This window comes from Sphaeramia orbicularis, chromosome 16 (assembly GCF_902148855.1).
Source record: "Sphaeramia orbicularis chromosome 16, fSphaOr1.1, whole genome shotgun sequence".
Lineage (NCBI taxonomy): Eukaryota > Metazoa > Chordata > Actinopteri > Kurtiformes > Apogonidae > Sphaeramia > Sphaeramia orbicularis.
This window is the reverse complement of record NC_043972.1, coordinates 27658440-27682838: the sequence shown is the minus strand read 5'-3', so window position 1 is coordinate 27682838 and position 24399 is coordinate 27658440. Positions and strand designations below refer to the sequence as shown.

The 24399-nt window shown below is 36.5% G+C and overlaps 1 long non-coding RNA gene across 2 annotated transcripts in view; it reads left to right on the top strand.

Annotated features, from left to right (window-relative positions):
• The window catches only part of LOC115434886 (uncharacterized), a 137032-nt gene that overhangs the window by 42522 nt on the left and 70111 nt on the right, over positions 1-24399 (top strand). The gene's annotated exons all lie outside the window — the stretch shown is intronic.

Sequence of the window (24399 nt, the reverse complement as noted above, 5' to 3'; positions counted from 1 at the left end):
TACCGGCATCGTTTCTCAACACAAGGAAGGACAGGTTTTACAGAGAAACTATATTTTACTTAGAAGTAGATCAGCCAGTCGGTAGATTATTAATCAGCATCACATCCAGGCAAGTCTAGACTGGTGCACATTCTCTAAGATTATGCAGTTTTTCTTGTTGTCACTTGATTTTTTTTTCAGGTTTCTGTACACGCCTACACCAAACACACACACACACACACAAGGGTAAAAAAAAAAAAGTGTGGCAAGTATGTCAGAGCGCATCTGTATGACCTGATGTTACTGCAAGGCTGAACAACCTGCAAATCAGGTCCATCATGACAAGGTGTGAAGCACTTTCGAAACCGCAATAATATCAGTGTGTGTTTTTGTATGTGTGTGTGTCCTTATATTATGACATAATGTTCACCCAATCATTTGTCTCTGAGGTGAAATGTGTAAATGTGTGTCCTCTTATGTCCCCTTAAAGTGAATCGTTGAATGTCAGTGGTTTTAAAGACAGAGACAAGGTTTTAAGGAGCGTTGTGGGTAGTTCTGAACCCAAACCTGTTGTGTTTCCTGCATGTGTGTTGTCCAGGCATGTCTCATCTGATGTAATGGTGACCTGTTTTTGAGAAAAACATGACTAACACTAGACTCATCTCAATGACTAATAATATTAGATCATAATATAGCACGTGTCATTATCAAAAATCAGTGTTTTCATTAATGGGTTGATCTAATTTTAGGTGATTTTTTTTTGCCACTTCTCATCATCTTTTCTGTTTGATTTTTATTTATTTATTTTTTATCAGATTTTTGTTGCTTAGAGTGCCTTTTTTTATTCATTTTGCTATAATTTGTCTCATTTACTGTAGGTTTTTACCATTTGACTATAAAAGTAACTCAATTCACACGGCAATTATATCATTAAGGAAGCAAAAGTAATGTGTTATGTTGTATAAATGTGAGATGGGGGTGGGATTTAATAAGTTTTCTTCATCCCACTCCTTTTTGAGCAGAATATATTGAATTTATTTTATTACTAGTGTACATGGCAATTGCTATTTTGTCTTGATCATCTTTATTTATTAATGTATTTGCTCAGATATTAGTTCCTTGTACCCAAAAAATGTTAAATTTTTTTCTTCTGTTCAAAACAAATACATGAATGAATGAATCGTGACAATTTAAATTACTATAAATCAAGTAAATTCACATCAATAGGCACAGTAATGTCATTCTCATCACTATAAATTTGATATTCGGTCATGTAGGTTGACAAATTATTGTATCTATCAGTCAAAATTAGCTGATATACGCATGTTTTTTTTTAATGTATATATATCTGTCTATTGACTTTAAGTCTCATATTTGGCTTTGTAATTATCATTTGTTGGGTATGATTATAACGTGTGTCTGAAAATGACTGGAGCTCAGGACTCTGATGTATTCTTAGATATACACCATCATCTGTTTGTATTTATTTGTTATGATTTTCACTTTGCTATATTTACTGAAATGATGTTTTATGTATATTATATGCTGTCGGGAAAAAGAAGTGACAGTTGTGCATCTGTCTCCAGATTAAAGAGCAGGTGAGAGATCTCATTATTTATCTGATGCACACGAGGTAACGCTGAATGATTATGAGGAGGTTTTTAGATTAATTTTCATTTTTACAAGTGACACAGTGAGTCAACGATTGTAACCGGCCAAAGAGAACAGGCAAACACTATACTTAAGGAAATGAAACTCTTCACTTTTCCCTAAAAATGTGTTCCTGATGAAGTTTCCACCATTTCAGTGTGCCAGTTGAGAACAAACACTTCTGACTTCCTGCAGAGTTGAATGACACTTATAACAAACCAGCATCATCCAGTTCTTAGTTAACACGCCTGTTTGTTCTTTACAAATTATCATAGTTATTTATGTTTGAAGGTTTATCTGAGCCCTCAGTAAACCGATATGCAAAAACTTCTATGATTTCAGTCTAACTTAAAGGGGTCATATTTATCTAAACCCACTTTTATTATTCTTTGGTACATTTATTTGTGTATTTGGACCCGAATAGTTCAAAAAGTTTGAATTTGAACCCTCCAGGTGCTGCAAAGCTATCTTTATATTCATTTTGACAAAAAATCAAGTGGATTTCTACAACCTGTTTTAATTCCTGCTTTATTTGTTTTGTTTTATAACTAGCTATATCACGACATTTGCACATATAAGGTCAAGACTTCCCGACGAACATTTCTCCGAGTACGACATAATTGTTTGTCAGCAGCAGTAGTTGTAGTAAAAACTGAAAATATTTCCAAATGTCGAGCCGATTACCTAAAATGTTCAGTTGTTGGTTGAATGGGACAGAGCAACACAGCCAACAACCTGGAGGGGGTGGGGCTTCAAGTGGCTCATTTGCATTTAAAGGGCCAGCGCCAGAGGTGTGTAGTAACACATTACATTTACTCCGTTACATTTACTTAAGTAATTTTTTACATAAATTGTACTTTTAAGAGTACTTTTAATACAACATACTTTTTACTTTTACTCAAGTATATTTACGATGAAGAAACACTACTTCTGCTCCATTACAATGGTGCACATTCTACTTGTTACTTTTATTTTTGGTCATTTGTTAATGCACGAACCATTTGTTTTGTTTTGTTAGAAAGACTTCCGGCAAAAACTCACATGATTCACATGAGTTAAAGAAGTTAAAAGAAAATATGTTCAAAGATATCTAGGCTAACTGGTAAAAGTAAATAGAAAACCATGCACAGTATCTGCCTCCATAAGAACAGACTAGATATTAAAGTGATGGAACCAACAATGATTATTGCGAGGTATATTTGTAAGTTGCTGTAATGTTCCCATATATGTTTTATATGTTTTATTTTAACATTTCATTTATTAATTGTTAAATTTAAAAGAACAATAAATATGATGTTACTCAGGAAGTACTCAGTACTTGAGTATTTTTTTCATTAAGTACTTTTGTACTTGAGTAATTATTTGGATGACTACTTTTTACTTGTACTTGAGTAATATTTTCCTAAAGTACGGGTACTTTTACTTGAGTATAATTTTTGGCTACTCTACCCATCTCTGGCCAGAGAAAATGACCTTTCTGGTGTCATTACTCAGAAATAAGATTGAAGATTTTTGGCAGATGATTGGTCAGGAAATGGAAAAAATATTTTATGTGAAACCGAACTGTAATCCTCTTTCTTTTGCTTGGGTTAACTGATCCTGTTGTTGCCAACAAATATCACAAAAAACTATATCGAATGTTTACTTTTTGTGCCAGAAAATGTTTGCTTGTAAACTGGATCGCAGATCAGATTCCCACCCAGACACAATGGCATAAGACAGGTTTTAGTTATGTTTCTCTTGACTATCTCACATGTCGATTACACCATATGGATGATGTCTTTCTAAAGACTTGGGAACTTTTTCTTACCTACAGGGTGGGGAAGCAAAATTTACAATGAACATTTAGTTGTTTTTTTCTCAGCAGGCACTATGTCAATTGTTTTGAAACCAAACTTATATTGATGCCATAATCATACCTAACACTATTATCCATACCTTTTCAGAAACTTTTGCCCATATGAGTAATCAGGAAAGCAAACGTCAAAGAGTGTGTGATTTGCTGAATGCACTCGTCACACCAAAGGAGATTTCAAAAATAGTTGGAGTGTCCATAAAGACTGTTTATAATGGAAAGAAGAGAATGACTATGAGCAAAACTATTAGGAGAAAGTCTGGAAGATACCGTTAAAGAAGAACGGGAGAAGTTGTCACCCGAATATTTGAGGAACACTTGCGGAAGTTTCAGGAAGCGTGTGAAGGCAGTTATTGAGAAAGAAGGAGGACACATAGAATAAAAACATTTACTATTATGTCAATCTTCTTGTGGCAAATAAATTCTCATGACTTTCAATAAATTAATTGGTCATACACTGTCTTTCAATCCCTGCCTCAAAATATTGTAAATTTTGCTTCCCCACCCTGTATATGGGACTGTAAGCTTCAACAATTGTTAAAAGGGCATTTGTATTTTGAAATGAAAACATAATTTTTATGGGCCAATTTTTGTTTTGTTTTTTGTTTAGTTGTTCTGTTGATATGTTATTTGTTTTGTTTATTGTCGTTTTGTGAGTGTGTGTATAAAACAAAAATGACAATAAATATAATTTTGAGAAATAGGGTTGAAGATGGACCTGTGGAGTTGAATTAATGAAGAATTCAGACCCAAGTATAGCATTTACAGTTTATTTAGACAACAGGGAAATGTTTTAAAACGCATAATTCCATTAAAAAAAACAAAAACAAAATATTGCTCATTTAATATATCTTTAACCCTTTTGTTCAGACAATATGAGATTTATTGGATTAATTTTCCAGTGTTTTACACCAGGTTTCATTCAACACACAGCAGATGTTTCTAACTGTTTGTGCTGCTTCTTTTCATGGGGTCAGGGGTCACGATGAATAGTAACTTCAGCCGTTAGAACCTATTTTGTTCATTTTTTTGTGTGTGTTTTTTAAGGCTGTGCACATATTTCCTGTATTTTCTTGATGTATCAAAAGAAAGGACAATGAAATAAACATGCGTGCTCATTTCAACCCTGCAAAAACAACAAACCTTAAGATGAAGGCGAAGTTTTGCACAGTTTTGTCATTACTCAGAAATAGGGTTGAATATGGACCTGTGGAGTTGAATTAATGAAGAATTCAGACCCAAGCATAGCATTTACAGTTTATGTCGGCCACAGGGAAATGTTTTAAAATGCATAATTCCATTTAAAAAAGCAAAATATCACTCTGTTAATAAAATATTGTACGTCATAGTCTGGCAATTCCTTCAGGTTAGCGCACATCAAGTGTCACAGGAAATGAGTTCAAATCTAATGGAAGGGGAGGTGAATAAAACTGACTTTACATTTGGATCACTGCCAACACATCCGCCTTGTCTGCCTTCAAGTCACTCCTCCAACACACAACTGGCTCTTCAAGAAGTGCAAGTAAAATCGTTTTTGCCAGAATTCCATCAGCAGCGCAAAGTTGCTAAGCGTATTCATGTCAAAACACTCACAGGTTCCAACATAAGATTCGGCAAACTCTCACATGAGTATTTAACTGTCATTTGACTGAGTGACAGACCAGTGAAGAAAGTCACGAAGAGATATGAACTGACAAACACCATAAAAATCAAATTGATGTCAATTTGGATGTCAAAGAAATTCACTTTAATATCATTTGACAGAGCAAACCCACCATGTTCAAGAGGCAAAGGAGACACTTATTTATAGAATCTGCCATAGATCATTACGTTAGATTTTGTTTTTCTTACGTCAAACAGTTTCTATGATGAACCAACACAGTTTCTTAATTTGTATCTTCCACTTCCACTGTGTTTCTACCTAACTCTTGATGTGTGTGTGAGTGACGGACAGAAAAAGAAGATATACACACAGACAGAATGTGATTGTGGGTATGGTGGTCATTCCACATATGTGTGTGTGTGTGTGTCTGTGTGTGTCTGTGTGTAATTTTGTGACAAGAAAGCCACAGATTATTGCACATGAAATGTTATTCATACAAAGCAGCTCTACCGTGACTATCCCCCTGCTACAGCACTCAACAGCCTATTGGAGAAACACAACAGAACAAATCTCAGTGAAAAAAAAAGTCTGCAAATCTCACAAGGGAGGTTCTCTCACTTCTCTTCAATTTTGATTTAACTTTTTTTTTCCTAGTGTTGTGGCCAACAATGGAAGTGTTTTTAATTAATCGACAGACTGTGTGTTCAGGTTAGTGTGTCCGGTGATGGGCCTCGTAATTTGAAAAACAACCAAAACGCATGGAAAAATGGGATTAGGTTTATTTTAGAAGTATTTTGGAGTGTGTTCAGACTGGTGTGAGAGGTTGCAGAATGAATGTTGGCATCAAAAGTCTGCATTTTATAGATGACAATAGTGACGAGACAAGAAGCGAAGGCACTGAGAGACGGGAATGATGTGCAACAAACATCACCTGGACCATAGATTTAGCCAGCGAGCCGTGTACCAGTTATTTGCACGGTTAATTTTAGAAAAGCACAGCCAAAAAAAATTGTGCACGCCTTGCTCAAAGCCATTCTAATTATCAATATATTTTTCTCTTACATTGTCACGGCCTAATTTGGACTAATTTCATCTATTTTTCGCAAAAATGAAGCGAATCATCAATTAACTCTAGAGCAGGGGTCTCAAACTCATTTTCTTTCAGGGGCCACATTCAGCCCGATTTGATCTGAAGTGGGCCGAGCCAGTAAAATAATAACATAATAATATATAAATAATGTCAACTCCAAACTTTTATCTGTTTAAGAGTGAAAAAAGTAAATTTACATTATGAAAAGGTTTACATCTACAAACTATCCTTTCAAAAGATGTGAATAACATGAACAAACTGAAAAAATAAGTGTAATTTTAACAATATTATGCCTCAGTTTATCATTTACACATGTACATTATAACTTACAGATCACGGTGGATCTACAAATACACAAAACATTTAATAACAGACAGAATATTGTTAAAATTAAAAAAAAAACAAACTCTTAAGGTATTTCAGGTTCATATTTGTTCAGGTTATTCACATTTTTTTGCAAAATTGTACTTTGTTTTTTTGTGTGAATACATGAAAATATTTACATTTACAAAGAGAAAAATTTGGAATTGTCATTATTTATATGTTATTATGATAGTATTTGACTGGTCTGACCCACTTGAGATTGAATTGGTCTGAATGTGGAACCTGTACTAAAAGGATTGTTAATATCTTCAGTGTAATTTTTGTATTTCACAAATCCATCCTATGGGCCGGATTGGAACCTTTGGTGGGCTGGATTTGGCCCCGGGGCCGCATGTTTGACACCTGTGCTCTCGAGGGTCCTGGACGCGTTGGTGGCAGAAAGACGAAGCCTCGGTGAAACTCAGTTTAAACTTCTATGGAAAGTGCAGATGTCGAACTAATACTGTGAAGTCAGTCATGTTGAAAGCACTAGGGATGTCACAATACCGATAACACTAAAAGTACACGACTATTGATACTAAAGTTGATACCATGGTAAAAAAAGAAGGTAAAAAGAAAAAAAGAATCATAAGAACCCATAAACAAGAAATACTGTAAGTATTTGCATATAAATAAATATTGCTATTGCAGCTGTTGCCATTCTTTCATTAGTTCCTGTAGCTGTTGCATGTGTACTGTTGGCACGTACTGAACCCATCAGTTCCGGAAGAGTTGTAGCCTACCGATGGTATCGATTCTTTAAAAAATTAGTGTCAACAGGGTTTTTTTTTCATCATAGTATCGAATGGTATTTTGAGTATCAGGTCTCATGACATCCCTAGAAAGAACATGGAAAACCAAAGTTGAGACACAATAAAACATTATTTTTCGTGATAGTGTCATTATGTTTGGTGTGCGTTCGGTGCAGGTAGATATGATAAAAACGGACTTCTAAGTACATTCCTTGCAAGCAGGAAGTGCTTGCATGACAGACAACATATCAATGCGTTTCTATTGGTAGAAAAGTGCATCACATGGACCAATCAGAGACGTCCATACTGGGCCATGTGTTATCTAATATACCATGAAAGTTGTGGAAGTAACGGTAACGAAAAAGAGATGGCAATAGAATTACCGAATTTAAAGATTTCAGAGATTTTTGTACATATAGTGTTTTTTTGAGTGTGTAATTAGTGTGTTGTGCCAATACCAGTGGTGGTTACATGCAGGTAAGAGGACAGTAGAAACTAATCCAGGTGATAGTATAAGGGTGCAGATAATAGCAGTAACATGCTAACTACAGGGGGTTTAGACGAACAAGTGTAGAGAAGATTTGAGTGAGGTAAGTCAGGCAGGTACAGGTAGTTGTTACATTATGTTGTGACATTAAACTAAAGGAACTGGTCTCTTTTAATACATTTAAAGTCATTTTAAATGAAGGGAAAAGGATAAATGTGGATGTAGATGTTTTTCTAACTGATTGAATTGGGTTTGAGATGCTTTTATGAACATTGTTATTATACTTTTAGTACCTTTACAATAATGGTGATGTTTCATATGTATGTTCTTATCAGTTTTAAGTTTTTAGTACTGACTTTCATTGTGTTTATGTATATTTTTAGTGTGGATGTATGGCTGTGATTTCCATTTTGTGTAACTTCTGCTGCTGCTGCTGCTGTCTTGGCCAGGACACTCTTGAAAAAGAGATTTTTATTCTCAATGAGCTTTTTTTTTCCTGGTTAAATAAAGGTTATATAAACAGGTACAGGTAGCTGTTCATGGAAACCATTATCAAAAGGCAAACACACAAAGCCATTACCTGGAAATAAAAATTAACTTTCACAAAGGAAGAAATGAGGTTAACTTGATAGAATGAATTCACAAAAATGACAGAAAAGAAAATATACTGAATTAAACTCTAAACTTATTTTCCATGTCAAAATATAACATTTAACATACCAAAATTTAAAAATATAATAATTTTGTTTTTGGCACATCCTGTTCCTCTATTTCTGCCTAATACCCTGACTTGGACATAGAATTGAACTAGACATTACAGCTTGTGCTCAACTACAGACCATCCACTGAAAGGAATTATTAACCCTTTCATGCATGAATTATGAGAACCTTAATCAAGATTTTTTTCCCAGAGTGTTTTTATTTCTCTTTAGGCATGAAATTTTTTTTTTTTTTTTTTTTTTTAAATAGCGCGATTGAATTTTTTATGAACCTATTTTTCATGGTGGTACAAAAATGTCCACTCACCTGGACACCATGTGCTTCATTTTAAAGCAAAGAAACATGTATTTTTACTGGTATACTGTGCAAAAACTATGAAATACAGGGTGGGGAAGCAAAATTTACAATATTTTGAGGCAGGGATTGAAAGACAGTGTATGACCAATTAATTTATTGAAAGTCATGAGAATTTATTTGCCACAAGAAAATTTACATAACAGAAAATGTTTTTATTTTATTCTATGTGTCCTCCTTCTTTCTCAATAACTGCCTTCACATGCTTCCTGAAAGTTGCGCAAGTGTTCCTCAAATATTCGGGTGACAACTTCTCCCATTCTTCTTTAATAGTATCTTCCAGACTTTCTCGTAATAGTTTTGCTCATAGTCATTCTCTTCTTTCCATTCTAAACAGTCTTTATGGACACTCCAACTATTTTTGAAATCTCCTTTGGTGTGACGAGTGCATTCAGCAAATCACACACTCTTTGACGTTTGCTTTCCTGATTACTCATATGGGCAAAAGTTTCTGAAAAGGTATGGATAATAGTGTTAGGTATGATTATGACATCAATATATGTTTGGTTTCAAAACAACTGACGTAGTGCCTGCTGAGAAAAAACAACTAAATGTTCCTTGTAAATTTTGCTTCCCCACCCTGTAAAAACATTTTTAGTGCTGCTAATCTGATTTTTTCTTACATTAACATACTCTAATACTAGTTATTAATCACTTCGTGTGAATGTGAGGGCGAATGAATACTGGATCAATAATGTAAAGTGCTTTGGGTGCCTTGAAAAGCACTATAGAAATCTAATCCATTATTATTATTATTATTATTATTATTATTATTATTATTATTATTAATAATAATTACATTAAACGGGATGATACATAAGCGTCCACTGTGTTGGCTGATATGGAACTAAAACAACAAAATCCATGGATATACAAGAGAACACCTTTGAACAGCTGTCCACTGTAGAGACCACTATGCACAAAAGAGTTAATAATCAGCAGTTTTATGTGTGTAAACTCATTATATAAGGTAAAAATCACTGGCAGCTGGTGCTAAAGAATTATGAATTTGTGTGCAGGGTAAATCTTTTCATGTTCCCGTCAGCTTATAATGCTTGTTGATTTTAATGTTTGACTCAAGTCCATTTGCATTCTCTTGTTTTTTTTCATCCTCAGGAAAATAACACGTATTTTGTATCATCAATCATGTATGTCACATTATCCACTTGATCCACCAATCACCTGCACAGTACTTCCTATATTACAGAATAGGATACAGTTGAATAGACAAGTGCTGTTTAGCTTCATACTTGGTTAAATTAAAGTCATGGTGTAAAACTCAGAGGTGGAGGAGAGTAAACGGAGGTGTAATGAGCTGAACAAGACTAAACTTTTTTCCCCGTGACATCTGGAGCAGGTTAATCGTCTGCTTCATGTTTGTTCTGGAGTCCTGAAAGCGTCTGTGTCTCACTTAAGGCTTCTTGGCAACCCAGCAAAAATCATCCAATCACATAATTACAGTTCAGACTGGCTATGAGCACCAAAGGTTGTGACATGGGGGTGAATCTTTTATCCTCCAATGAGAGAGCAGCCTCATGTCACATGATCATGTGGTTTCAGAGCCACTTACAGACTCATTTATTTAGCACGTGGTGACCAGGAAGTGAACATATTAGGGTAGGAAATTAGTTAAATGCACTTAAAAACTATGCCAGTAAAAGTTTTCCTGAACTACAGGACATAGGATGAGTATTATATGATAATAATTTAAAACATTTAACATTATGTTTACGTTTAACCCTCCAGGGTCTATAATCTATGATGATTTTCAAGGAGTCATAACAAACAAACTGGATCGCATTGAGTGCAGTTGTCAACTTCATTTAAAATTTGCTGATTTTTGTGTATTTTTGGACCCAATATGTTAATAAAGTAGGTTAAAGTGAAAACGTAATCATCAGATCATGCAGGTGAAGTTGTGTAAAAACAAAATATACCACATATGGGTATGATAAACGTGTTTTTATGTGATATATAAAGGCAAAATCAAAAGTAAAATGGCCAAAATAATAGGCTCAGTCCATAACTCCAATATCTATTTACTTTTTTCACTTTTTTATTTTTTTACTAATTAATTAATTTATTCAAAATATCGTTTCCATTTATCTATTTATTTATTCATTTATTTATGTGTTTGTGAACTTACATAGGTGCGTGTATGTGTGTGCATCTATTCATGTATGTGTCTGTACATATATTTGAAGGGGGTTTATATATTTTTTGTATGTATGTATATTATGTCTGACTGTATATAAACTTAACGAAGGTCCAGTACTTGGGGTGGGTGGAGTGGTTGGGGGGGGCAGCTGGATAGGAACTTGATAAAGCAGTTTCTTGTTCAAGTTGTATGTTTTTTGTTATAAATTTGAAAATTGAAAATAAAAAAGGCCTTGATCAAAATAGGCTCAGTCCCTACTTAAACAGCTGTTCTTCTTTGAGTATGAACCAGCTGCTACTGTTAAAAATACACAGAAACAGGTTTTCATGTAACTTTCACATACTTTATGTTGATCTAACCACCTAGTGCAGGGGTGTCAAACTCATTTTAGTTTAGGGGCCACTACAGCCTAATATGATATAACGTGGGCCGGACCAGTAAAGTAATATAAATAATAGGGTAAGAACTTTTAAGTGAAAAAAGTAAATTCCGTAATGAAAATGTTTGCATCTACAAATTGTACATGAACATAACATGCTAAAAACCTAAAAATTCATTAGTAAAATAAGTGCAATGTTAACAATATTACGCCTTAGTTTATCATTTATACATGTGAATCACAACTTCGAGATCACAGTGGATCTATAAATACACAAAAAATTAAATAACAGGGAGAATATTATTAAAATTCCACATACTTCTCTTAAGACATTTCAGATATTCACATTTTTTTTCAAAGGCTGGTCTGTAAATGTAAATGTTTTTGGTTCATTTTACTTTTTATACACTAAAACAAAGAGACAAATTTACAGCTGTCATTATTTATAGGTTATTATGATAGTATTTTACTGGTCTGATGCACTTTAGACTGAAATGACCTAAAATGATTTTAACATTTTTATTTTCAGTGAAATTTTTGTAATTTTCAATGTAATTTTTTCATTTTAATTTTCAGTGTAATTTTTGCATTTCACAAATTCATCCCAGGGGCCGGACTGGACCCTTTGGTGGGCCGGATTTGGCCCCCGGGCCGCATGTTTGACACCTGTGACCTAGTGCAGGGGTGTCAAACTCATTTTAGTTCAGGGGCCACATTCACCCCAATATGATCTGAAGCGGGCCGAACCAGTGAATTAATAACATAATAATATATCAATGATGCCAACTCCAAACATTTCAATGTGTTTTATAGTGAAAAAAGTAAAATTACATTATGGAAACGTTTGCATCTATAAACTGTCCTTTTAAAAATGTGAATAACATCAACAACCATGAAAAAACTGAAATTTATTAAGAAAAATAAGTGCAATTTCAACTCTATTTTGCCTCTGCTTATCATGTGTAAATGTGCTTTAAAACTTACAGATCACAATGGATCTGCAAATTTACAAAATATTTTAGTAACTGGCAGAATATTAGTAAAATTGCACTTACTTCTCTGAACACATTTCTAGTTTTTCATATTTTTTATGAAAGACTAGTTTGTAAATGTACACATTTTCATGTAATTTCACCTTTTTTTTTTTACACTAAAACAGAGGAAAAATTTGGAATTGTCATTATTTGTAGGTTTTTATGGTAGTATTTTACTGATCTGACCCACTTGAAACTAAAGTAGGGCTTTTTATGGCCCCTAAAGTAAAACCATTGACTGTTAATATCTTGAGTGTAATTTTCCCATTTCACAAATTCATCCTACGGGCCGGATTGGACCCTTTTGCGGGCCAGATTCGGCCCCCGGCCCGCATGTTTGACATCTGTGACCTAGTGCATCCCTTATAGACAAAATGTAATTTATTTGCTTGTGTAAAACAAGGACAAGTCAGCTAGCATAGTAAGTTGGCTTGTGATCAAAGGGACGCTGGTTTGATTCCCTGGACCGGCTAAGAGTTGTCGGCTGATGTGCAAGACACCGAACCTCCCCATTTGCCCCTAATATGACGAGCCCACTACTCCTAGTATGCCGAGTCTGATGCATGATCATGTCTCCATGTGTGAACTCTGCAGACACAGATTCTTCTTTTTCTTCTATCTATTTACCGCCGCAGATAAGAGAGGAACCTACAGGAAGTCAGCACCCATTAATTCAAGCCCAAAAAGATAAAATGACAGAATTTGATTAAAAGACTAATTTAAGAGAAGTCCAATGTAAAAGAGTTATTACCGCCTACGCTAAGGAACTTTGCATGTGGTAATAGCAGGTCATTTTCCATTAGTGGGCAGGGGGCTTCTTAATTAAGACACAGTGTCCTGTAACTCAAACTAACATGGCTCACTCCTGAGTAATTTCCCTTTCTCCTCCCAAAAGTACGTGGCTCGTCTTCTTACAACAGCAAAGTCACTCCCTTACAAATTCCCCTCCCACTCTTATCCCCCCACTGAATCACAGACTCTTTTCCTTGATCCTCCTCCTGTAACACCTGTCATAAGTTTTTAATCACTCTTACAGGACTCCCACCACTACATCAATATGCAAGTCAGAAACGGTGCAGTACTGCTAATGATTTCAGTGGCTCTTAGTTAAAAAATGGAACTGTTTTGATTTTTGTCCAATGTGAAAATGTGTCCCAAACAGTGAGGACTTTGTTGTGTACTATAGTAAAAAAAAAAAAAAAAAAAAAAAAAAAAAAAAATTAAAATGCCAAGATTTGGACTAGACAGAGTAGATTGAATAGTGGAGTCAGCCTAAAGCTAAAGGAAATGAAGCCCAGATTTTTATTTAACCCTGAAAAAACCTAAAACTACTGTTGTGGTATTTCTTTACATGTAACTTTTGCCAAGTGATTTATCATTTATAATTTGCATTTTTTAATGAAAATCAGTTTTTTTCCGATGTTTAATTTACTTATCATGTAAATGTTCATGAAAGTTCAGAGTAAATTCAAAGGTTATTGTTATCAGAAGTCAGGAAATGAAAGACACACTGCAAAAATCTAAATCTTGCCAAGTGTTTTTTTTTTCTCATTTCTAGTCAAAATATCTCATCACACTTAAAATAAGACATAATCACCTAAAGAGTAATTTTTCAGCGAGATAAAGGAACTTATTTTTAGACAATAGAACCTGAAAATCTTATTTCAAGAAATCATACCAAGATCATTTTCACGTGTGCCATTGGCTGATTTTTTTTGTTTAAGTCAAGATTTATTTGCTTAATTCAAGCAAAAAAAATCTGCCAATGGCACACGTTAAAATGATCTTGGTATGATTTCTTGAAATAAGATTTTCAGGTTCTATTGTCTAAAAATAAGTTCCTTTATCTCGCTGAAAAATTACTCTTTAGGTGATTATGTCTTATTTTAAGTGTGATGAGATATTTTGACTAGAAATGAGAAAAATACAGTTGGCAAGATTTGAATTTTTGCAGTGCAAAGGGACTTTTTCAGCAAAATATGTCATTAAATGAACATAAAAACAAGCTTTTCCGTTTGACATCTGCATAAAACTTTACTGATATTTACTAAATGTCAAAAAAAACACAAGTGCGTAATGTCTGTTTTTCCATTAAATCACAAATACGATGATTTGTTTATTTATTATCGTGAGATGACACAAGAAGTCATTCCATAAACATGACGACGAACATAAATATCGTGTTGATTTACAGATATATTCATTATTATTATATATTACCTCTGTATCTCGTACTAAATTAAAAAATGATTCAGTTTCCTGGTGATGTTTCTTTTAAAAACTCTTCTTCTTTGCTTGTTGTAACATCCGTCAACATCCATTTATTTTTTATTTTTTTATTCAGGTGACTCTAGTTGCGGAAAAAGATCTTTCCATTGCAGCTTTGCGTGATATACCAAATGCGCTAAGCCCGAAAAACCACCTAAGCCACCACGTAATGTCTTTCTTGAAACTGGAATAGATCAAATTTTCTCTCAGAGGATCAACCGAGAATTTTTACGTTACATGGAAGCCTTTCCTCTCTTACTTTGATGTTTTATCAAAGTAAGAGAGGAAAGGCTTCCATACAAACATCTATAGAAAACATAACAGAATAGAATAGCTATAACACTTGTAATTAAGTGAATGCGGACCAATGTGGGTGAGGGGTGGGTACTACTTTTCTCCCTTTTTTTTGTTTTTTTGTCTGTTTTTTAGTTTAAGTTTTTGTTTATTGTTAGTTTTTTTTTTTTTTAGCTGTAAAATTGGACATACACTATATTGCCAAAAGTATTTGCTCACCTGCCTTGACTCGCATATGAATTTCAGTGCCATCCCATTCCTAGTCTATGGGGTTCAATATGACGTGGGTCCACCCTTTGCAGCTATAACAGCTTCAACTCTTCTGGGAAGGCTGTCCACAAGGTTTAGGAGTGTGTTCATGGGAATTTTTGACTATTCTTCCAGAAGTGCATTTGTGAGGTCACACACTGATGTTGGACAGAAGGCCTGACTCTCAGTCTCCGCTCTAATTCATCCCAAAGGTGTTCTATGGGGTTGAGGTCAGGACTCCGTGCAGGCCAGTCCAGTTCATCCACACCAGACTCTGTCATCCATGTCTTTATGGACCTTGCTTTGTGCACTGGTGCACAGTCATGTTGGAAGAGGAAGGGGCCAGCTCCAAACTGTTCCCACAAAGTTGGGAGCATGGAATTGTCCAAAATGTCTTGTATCTTGTCTTGTGTCTTGTATGCTGAAGCATTCCCAGTTCCTTTCACTGGAACTAAGGGGCCAAGCCCAGCTCCTGAAAAACAACCCCACACCATAGTCCCCCCTCCACCAAACTTTACACTTGGCACAATGCGGTCTGACAAGTATCGTTTTCCTGGCGACCGCCAAACCCAGACCCGTCCATCAAATTGCCAGATGGAGAAGCATGATTGGTCACTCCAGAGAACACACCTCCACTGCTCTAGAGTCCAGTGGCGGCGTGCTTTACACCACTGCATCCGGCGCTTTGCATTGCACTTGGTGATGTATGGCTTGGATACAGCTGCTCGGCCATGGAAACCCATTCCATGAAGCTCTCTGCACACTGTTCTGGAGCTAATCTGAAGGCCACATGAAGTTTGGAGGTCTGTAGCGACTGACTGCAGAAAGTTGGCGACCTCTTCGCACTATGCGCCTCAGCATCCGCTGACCCCGCTCCGTCAGTTTACGTGGCCTACCACTTCGTGGCTGAGTTGCTGTCGTTCCCAAACACTTCCACTTTCTTATAATACAGCTGACAGTTGACTGTGGAATATTTAGGAGTGAGGAAATTTCACGACTAGATTTGTTGAACAAGTGGCATCCTATCACAGTTTCACGCTGGAATTCGCTGAGCGCCTGAGAGCGACCCATTCTTTCACAAATGTTTGTAAAAGCAGTCTGCATGCCTAGGTGCTTGATTTTATACACCTGTGGCCATGGAAGTGATTGGAACATCTGATTCTGATTATTTGGATGGGTGAGCCAATACTTTTGGCAATATAGTGTATGCTTGTATCTGTGCTGAGGGGATGTGTGTACTGAAAATGCGTCTAATAAAAAGATTATTAGGAAAAAAAAAAAACCCAAAAACAAACACCTCTTGCCAGTGTAAAAACTTTAAGTCAAAAAATTACAGTTTTGGTGAAATTGTCATTTTTTCATTAGGCAAAGTTTTACGTAGAAGTTATATTCACGCAATTTGAGTGTCAGTAGAAAAGCAACTAGTGTTGCATATGATGACAGTGACAGTGTTTCTGTATTGACAAGATTAGTATTAGAAAAATGGTTAAACATTTTAGATCAGTAGATACTTTTTCATTTGTGCTCTTTGAGGGTTAACACCACTGCGCACATTTTAGTCCCAGTATGTAAATTGGAGGAATAAATACTGGAGAAATATTTTTAGATTGTGTGGTTTTATAGTATATGTAATGTTACAGTTGTGTGCACTCCAGCTGCAAATGTTTGTATGTATGAAGGCAGAAAAAAAACAATCTCCAAAGTGGTTCATGAACTTTAATAAAGTGGACATGGATTTCTTGGAAGACAAGGTTTTGTGACTGTTAGCAATTTCTTACAAAGTGAGGGAAAACAGGGAGATATACAGCTGTAATGTGACTGCAGTCCTTGTTCTTAGTTCATCAGAAAACCCTTTCCTAATCCTCTCATTCTCTTTGATTCTCCTCTGTCTCTGTGTCCTTTACATCTGTCCTTTCTTCTCTCATTGTCAGAGTTATCCTCTCGTCCTGGCTCACATTGTTATTCTTCTTTCTATCCACTAAGCTGGATCTTTTTGATTTTCCTCAGTTTTTTTTTTTTCTTCTTCTTCTATTTTTCCTGCTCTTGTGATTTCTTCCCTCTGCTGTTCTGGTTTTCTCTGTGTAATCTCTGTGATCTCTGTGTGAGTTTTTTTTTTTTTATAACTCCTAAATGTACCACTTCTCTACCCTGACTCATTTCCCCTGTCTAACAGTGCAGAGAGAAATGTATTCATTTTCATGGTGCTCCAGCACACTTATCTTTTATGTCCCTCTAGATTATTTTTTTATGGCAGTTCAGCTTTGTCAGATGTTATATGGTGAGAGGTGATAGGTAAAGTGGGACACAGTTTCTTTTGTATTTCCCATGTGGTAATGTGTTTGAGTCTGGTTATGTAGGGTCAATTTAACTACATTGTATAACTTTGGATTCTTTGACTTTTACTGCCATCCTCAAACTGTGTGAATATTTCATTTTTCTTCTCACAGCAAATTAAATTAAAAGTGTTTTATTAAAGATAAGATTTAAATAAAGTGTGAATACAGTGGCTCTTCAAAATGTCTTAAGCACAACCTTGAAAGCTCTGTTGCTTAGAAGACGCTGGTAATGCAGTATGTGGGGCCTTTACTGGATTATTACATTAATAAATAAGATTGAAATGCTACTTTTCTTCTCAGAAAAGATCTTCAGTAGTAGAAAAACAAGCGGTAGTTGCTAAGCAACATCCTGGAGTAACTTTTAGGTTAGTACATCCATTTCACAATCATGGATAATGTGGTTATTTTGTGTACTTGTGGATTTTTCAGACTGCATCACAGGGTTAGGACAGTAGACAGGGAGCTGCTGAAAGTGTCAGTAGGGTGTATACTTGACGTTGACGTAGCACCTCAGTGATGATGAAATATAGTAAACAAGAGCATCATACAGGGTAATAACATTAATAATAATAATAATAATAATAATAATAATAATAATAATAATAATAATAATAATAATAATAATAACCAGAAAAGAACTCGGAGAGTGCAGACCTCCGCTCCGCCAAGGCAGATCAGTTGCTGCCCCCCCCCCCCCAAGTCACCACCAAAATGTAATCATTTGTTCCTTGTGCCAGTATCAACATTTCCTGAAATTTTCATCCAAATCCATCCATAACTTTTTGAGTTATCTTGCACACGGACACAGACAGACAGACAAATTAATGCCGGCAAAAACATAAACTCCTTGTTGGAGGTAATAATAATAATAATAATAATAATAATAATAATAATAATAATAATAATAATAATAATACATCGGATTTATATAGCACTTTTCTAAGTACTCAAAGACGCTTCATAATAAACAGCCAAGGGAGGAACACACATCAAACGGGTAAACAAATACGGAGTTAATACTAAATGGCAATCAAAGAACAAATACAGAGACAAATACAGAAAAAGAAAACACACGAGAGAAGGTAGATGAGGGTGGATGAGGTGGAACAGGCAGTCAGTTTTCAAATGATGATCTGAAGAGGTGAGATTTGAGTTGGCTTTTGAATGAGGTGAATGTGTCGGAGTTCCGGATGTGAAGGGGTAGGGAGTTCCAGAGGGTTGGGGTGTCCCAAAAAAATGTAGACACACTTTAAATAATTGTAAAGTAGGTGTTTATTAAAATTCATTTAATTACTTCCGCCAAGGAATGGCAGAGGTTATGTTTTCATCGGGGTTTGTCTGTCTGTCTGTTTGTTTGTTTGTTTGTCTGTATGTTAGCAAGATAACTCAAAAATTTATGGACAGATTTCGATGAAATTTTCAGGAAATATTGATACTGGCACAAGGAACAATCTGCCTTGACGGAGGTCTGCACTCTTCAAGTATTTTTCTAGTTTTCAAAATGTAATACAATTTACAAACATCATTTTATTGTTTTGTCTGTTCCGCCTGTTCTCAAACTGACATCCGTTCTGGTCCAGACACTGCTGACAACACCAAGCAATGGAATCGCACACATCACCAAACAATTCCCTTGGTATTTGTGTGCATTCACATTCAATGGCTGCTCTCAATTCAGCGACTGTTGCAGGTCTCATAGCGTAGACTTTGTCTTTTAGGTATCCCCATAAAAAAAAAGTCTAGTGGTGTGAGGTCTGGTGAACGTGGAGGGTATTCAACGAAACCCCTCCGTCCAATCCAATTGTTTGCCAAGTTCACCAGGCCTCACACCACTAGACTGTTTTTTATGGGGACTAGCAGCATTGTACCCGTGGTGCCATTGTATGATAGTGCCCTCCCGTGCTGCAACATCGGGACATGCGTCAGACACGGGACACGCGTCGGACAAAGACACGCCAGACACAGAACGTCCATTATACAAATTAGACAAATGCTGTGTTCCAGGCAACCCGTAACTCGTGTTTTTCCAACCTTCTATCGGTGAGAAGGCACTGGAATGGTAGTCAAACCTGTGACTTCCCACCCGTGAACTTGTACTAGATTGATGTACTCCCAGTTCCGATCTCTGACATCACATACCAATGGCAGCCCCCATGGATGCGCTATTTATGCAAATTGTTAATTAAAACAAGATATTGCTCTGACGTTATTTATCTGCAAATGTTCTGCATTTTAAATGTTCTGATTAGCAGCTACTATAACGTTAGCTAGTTTTCAGTCCATTAAGTGCAAGAATAAATTAATTCCAAATACGTATCCAAATATACAAATAACATAACATAAAAGGTAGAACAGCTTCTCTTGCCTTGTGCGCCGTTTTTCCTCCTCTGTTTCCCTCAAATAAGCAAAGAACAAACACCTTTAGCAATAGAAATGATTGTAAATGAGCATAACGTATGGTCCACCATGCTGGTTTGTTTACATCTAGCTACCACAATTCCTTGCGCTCAGGCAGTTTGGCATGACTTGCCTGGAATGTTACAGAGTTGTGAGTCATGGTTTGAAGTCATGACTTACAGGCTAAAAAAACGGCCTGGAACGCAGCAAAGTCTACGCTATGAGACGTGCAACAGTCGCTGAATTGAGAGCAGCCATTGAACGTGAATGCACGCAAATACCAAGGGAATTGTTTGGTGATGTGTGTGATTTTTTGGGGGGGCGGCCATGGCTCAGGTGGTAGAGCGGGTCGTCCAATAACCAAAGGGTTGGCGGTTCGAATCCCGTTCTGTCCATGTGCTGTTGTGTCCTCCTTGCCTCCAGTGCCACTCACACTGGTGTATGAATGCGCATGAATGTTTGGTGGTGGTCAGAGGGGCCACAGGCGCAAAATGGCAGCCACGCTTCTGTCAGTCTGCCCCAGGACAGCTGTGGCTACAGATGTAGTTTACCACCACCAGAGGGAGAATGTGAGAGTGAATGAATAATGGATCAATAATGTAAAGCGCTTTGGGTGTCTAGAAAAGCGCTATATAAAATCCAATCCATTATTATTATTATTATTATTATTATTATTATTATTATTATTAGTATTATTATTATTATTCCATTGCTTCTCCTTGTCAGCAGTGTCTGGACCAGAACGGATGTCAGTTTGATAACAGGTGGTGACAAAACAATAAAAAAATGATGTTTGTAAATTCTATTACATTTTGAAAATCAATCCTTTCATGCATGAATTATGAGACTCTTAGTAGAGATTTTTCTCCTGAGTGTTTTCATTCCTGTTTAGGCATGAAAAAACACAACACGATTGAAATTTTTTTATGAACCTATTTTTCATGAAGTTAGAAAAATGTCCACTCAGCTGGACACCATGCGTCTAATTTTTGAAGCAAAAAATCATGTATTTAAAACCCATCATCAGAAAGTGATAAACTGCATGAAAACTATGTAATAAAAACATTTTTCATGCTGCTAATCTGATGTTTTCTCACATTTTAACATACTCTAATACTAGTTATTACTAACTTCATGCAGATAAGTTGCAAAAAAAAAAAAGAAGATATTTTTGATTTAAGAAAACTGTTAATTATAGTCCAATAACAATTAGGAATTGATTTAACACATGTTACTGCAGATCAGGTTTATCAAGAACAGCAAAGTGTTTTACAGTGTATGGGATGATGCATAAGTGTCCACTGTGTTGGCTGATATGGAACTAAAACAATAAAACCCATGAATTTACAAGAGAACAGCTGGAGAATAACTGTCCACTGTTGTGACCAGTATGCACGAAAGGGTTAAATGAATTTTAATAAACACCTACTTTACAATTATTTAAGGTATGTATACATTTTATTTGGGACACCCTGTAGTTTGTGGGCTCAATCCAGAATTCATACTTGGATGAATAATAAAAGGATTTTTCACATTTTGATTTCTTGTTGAAGTGTTCAAAATGCACAGCAGCCTGCAGTAGCTCAAAAGACATGAGGGAAACATCTTACGGTATAGAAGTGAGACATATTTCAGTCAAACGCTATAGCTTTGTATCTGAAAAGAGAAGACAGAGGAGACAGCTGAAAGAATAGCCTCTGTAGTCTCCCTTTGACGCTTATGATGCCTTCGACTTTTTAACCCCAGCTCTCATTGGCTGAAGGAGTCGTCCTCTCTGCTCGTCTCGCCTTCTAATTCGCTCTGGGCCTCGTCCGTCAAGCCCGGCCCCTCCCACCCCCGCCTCTCTTTCTCTGTCTCATTACCTCTTTTTACCCCCCTAACACACTCTCACAATGCTTTTCTCTTCTCTTTCACTGCCTGCGGTCATTTTCAGCTGGTGATTGAACTGACTCAGTAGCTTGTGTGTGTGCGCGAGTGTGTGTGTGTTTGAAACAGGAGTGGGAAAGAGCAAAAATCCAGCGAAGAGGACAAGGCTGTAGAGAGTAAAACAGGATGAGGCGGGGGCAATGAGAGAACCAAAGAAAGTGAGAAAGATGTGATGGGAAGTGGGAGAGAGAATTGTAAAACTAGATATTGCTTTGATGTGTATTCTGCCCTACTGACCTTCCACCCACCTACCTCTTCTTCTGCCCCCCCCCGTCTCACTGAATTTCGATTCCCCCTGAACTGAACTAATACGACCAGGCCTCGCTATTCTTTATATTAATGCTGTTAATCAATTACCTTAAGTTGTGGAAAAGTCCCTATATCTCCTGGGGGAGTTTCATAAATATGGAACTGTTTTTTTTATCTTTTGCCCCCTCCCTCTCTGAATATATGAATCTTTCCCGCTCTGCCTCAGTTCTCTAGTATCACCCTCTTCTCTTCTTATATTCCTCTCTTCTTCTATGTAATTTGAGAGGGAACACAGTGAAAAAAAAAAAAAAAAAAACCATGGAAGTCTGACCCACCGTTGAACCTTTGCTTGCTTTGACAGATCGCTGCAACATGAGCCTTTCATTTCATCTGTGAAAAAGGGTCTCGCTCACCCCTTTTTTTTTTTTAATGTGTTGTGTCTTTCAATACGAATGGAGGGCAGTAAAAAGATCAAGTCCAGTGCCATTAATGTTTACGCTATATGTGCATTGTGTGTTTGTCCACTTCGGTGCTGCTGATGTATATGATGATTGTGCATCTGAACGGGGCCCAATAGTGAGATAAGGGGAGCTGTGGTCCAGATAAGGGGCTTCGTTTTAACCAGATGTGGTGGGAGGTGATGCAGACCGTTATAATGATTCATTTAGTCTTACTTTAAGCACCTCTTATTGAGAGAACAGACCCTGAGACACACCTTGTACGCTTGTTAGTTTATTAACCCTTTGTAGGGCACTCAAAGAAATACTCTGAAATTTTAAGTTTATTTTTCAAAAAATTCTATTGCTGCGTAGAAAATCAGGGTTAATGAAGTTACCATATTTGGTTCTTTACCTGTAAGCGGCAAAAAAGAAAAAAAAAAAAATCCAATAAGTACGTTTAAAACAAGAAAAGCACTCAGAGCGCAGACCTCCGCCAAGACGGATCTGACCCCCCCCCCCCCCCCCCCCCCGATCACCACCACAATGTAATCATTTGTTCCTTGTGCCAGTATCAACATTTCCTGAAAATTTCATGAAAATCCATCCATAACTTTTTGAGTTATCCTGCTAACAAACAAACAAACAAACAAACAAACACGCAAACACACAAAGCAAAACGATCACAATACCTCCTGGCGAAAGTAAAAATACAACAAAAACACATGTAAGGTGAAATTAACAAGTATTTTAGAACATTAGACCAACATAAGTGCTGATCCAGATATCTGTCAACCTATACATTATTAGGGGTGTGTATTGGCAAGAATCTGGAGATACGATACAAATCACAAAATCATGATACGATATATCATGTAGCAAGAATTGGATACCAATTTATTGATTAATTGAGTGTTGATTTATTGATTAATTTAATTATAGATTTATAACCAAACTTAAACTTAAATCAACTCAAAACAATAATTTGGAAATCTTGCATAGGTTGATAGAACTTTGTGACGGGACAGTGAACCCATGTGTGAATAATAGTACACAAAGCACAACTGAGGCAATGGATTTATATACATATAAATACTTTATTAACTAAACTAAGACACACAAATAACATAAAGACAAGAGACAAATACAACCAAAGGAGCAGGAGATTATGGACAGGAGAATATGTAAATTAAGTTGGCAGATAGCTATATTCAAGAGATTATAATGTTAGTGAGGTTACGTTGAGGTAAACCTACTTAACTTGGAATAACACCAACTCAGATAAATCAGGAGCAAGTTTTCTTACAAGTTGTTGCGGTGCGGATGCAGCAACTGGCACGGCCTTGACGGCAGATGGATGAAGTCTTCTGACGTAGTTCGAAGCAGGAACAGGCTGTGAAGCGACGTGCTTGCGCTGGAGGCCTGAAGGTCTGAAGCTCTGAAGTTCTGAAGTTCTGCTGGCTGGAGGAGGTTCACAGCTGGCTCTGGCGGCTGGTTCTGGAAAGCTCGCCAGGAGAAGGTGGAACAGCTCTGAGAGCCAAGGAGATGGTCAAGACTCCTTGGAGAAAGCTCTTTGTTCTTAGGTGAGAGCTCAGAAGAGGTGGAGAAAGCTCTTTGCGTAGGTGAGAGCAGCCAGGGTGGAAAAAGCTCTTTGGAGAGCTTAGAGGATAGAACAGCTCCCGAGATGGAAAAGACTCCCGAGATGGAAAAGACTCCCCGGAGAAGTTGGATCTTCTTCCTTTATAGTTTGGCCAGGGGCCAACCCATTCCATCCTTCTCGTACATATTGATGAGTTATTGATCTCTTTGGGCCGTGCCT